We start from the raw sequence: 1,862 nt of genomic DNA, 5'->3' as shown, positions 1-1,862 counted from the left end.
AAACATTCCCTAACCCTGTAAACCAAACTTTCCACTTCTAAAAATTCCTTTGAATTTGTAAATAACACCCATTTGATCCTTTACTGCTTTGTATTTTGAATATAACACATATTTTATCTCCACAATTAAATTATTAACCCCCTTAAAGGAAAGAAACACATTGAAGACAGTGCCTTGCCAACAACAAATACAGACATGCTCTCATTAGCTAAGTGGAAAGCTACGAGGATAAATGGAGCAACAGATATTTGTTAAGATGAAAGATGAAGAAGCAAACCCTAGATAGCTCGGGCTTCTTTAAGCCTCTAAAATGTTATAGTATGTACATATATTATGTGTAGGTATCATGTATATATTTATATAGTTTTTTAAAAATGAACATAAAGCCCACATGCTCCGCTCTCCGCAGGGAATCCAGGAAGCTCTCCTCCCTCCTCCCCATGGCTGCCCATCCAGCAGGCCCCAAGACTGGGAAGCTGGTTCGTGGCTGCCGGAGTCAGGGCCATCCTCCATCCGAGCCTCATCACTATACCTCAAAGGCTCTTTGGGATTACTACTCTGCAATTATCATCACAAGCAACTTATTACAGGCTGAGATAAACATGTCTTTTTTAAGGTCTCAAAACATATTTAGTTTTCCCTTTTACAGGAATTCTATATTTAAGAGAGTATTAGTATCATATGTAAGCTCTGTGTGGGAAATGTAGACTTTTAGCCTATTAAGAAAGCAAAGCAAAATAGCCCATAATTACTATTAACAAAATGAGAAATCATTTTATACACAAAATAACAAAGATAGCTAGATGCACGTCATTATATAGTTTGAGTGCTCCTACCTGGATGACAATAGGAACACTGTTTCTGGAATAGACATATATGTAAGGGTATATAGGAATAAAAGAAGAAAACTTCCATGTAACACGCAGAAAACTGACAGAACAGGTCAATAAACATAGTTATGAGCATTTTAAAGATAGTACAACTATACCAGGAAGTTTTCCTAGATGTACACAAGGAAATCTTATTCTATACAGATCTCAATTCTCCAATTCACCCAGTAAAAACTGCCATCTTATCAAGATTCATTTCCTTTTCTTCCCGGTCAGCTTCTTCTCCAAAACCTACAAGTGTCAGTAACTTAAATTACAAATGTTATATTGTCATAAGAGGTTAACCTAACCCTAAGCCACTTCCCTAAAAGGAAACATACAAAACAACCTTTATTCATCAGCTCTAGACGTCAAGAGAATGAAAATTTATTCGAATTTTAACTCATTTAAAAATGCATTTGGTTTTTTAAGTAGAAACAAAATTAAGCTCAGATTGGCTGATTTTAAAACTAATCTATGAATATTAACAATGCTTATAAAGTCACATAAAAACCCATGAGCCAGAATGGAATTAAATATGTAAGATGAACTTCTCAGATATTTTATACCATGTTAGAATAACGTACATAATTTGGTAACATTTCCTTTTAAGCATTGAAGAAAAAAATCAATCCAAAAAAGTATCAAGTATTCAAAACCATTTCCAAAAAAATGACAAAGCATCTATTTCATCCAGACTTCCCCATCCTCCTTTTCAGTATCACAATTACTAATATCTCTGCCCTGCAGATGGTATCATTACCCTCAGGGTTCAAGAAGACTAAGAAAACAAAATTACTTAAGTGGATTATATTGGCTTCCTATTCTGAATTGGCTTTGCCTAAGTCAATCTAAATTAATGAAACATTTACAGTCAATTATATAACTAATAAGAATTAGCCAACCTACTCTGGTATTTCAATGTGATAAACATCCTAATTTTATCGACTTAAATGCAGGTTGGGCACTATATTTTTTGTCTTTTTTTGAGTT

The sequence above is a fragment of the Carlito syrichta genome, unplaced genomic scaffold (genome assembly GCF_000164805.1).
Source record: "Carlito syrichta isolate Samal-C Ts95f unplaced genomic scaffold, Tarsius_syrichta-2.0.1 Scaffold304441, whole genome shotgun sequence".
NCBI lineage: Eukaryota > Metazoa > Chordata > Mammalia > Primates > Tarsiidae > Carlito > Carlito syrichta.
Note: the sequence above shows the minus strand (reverse complement) of the source record.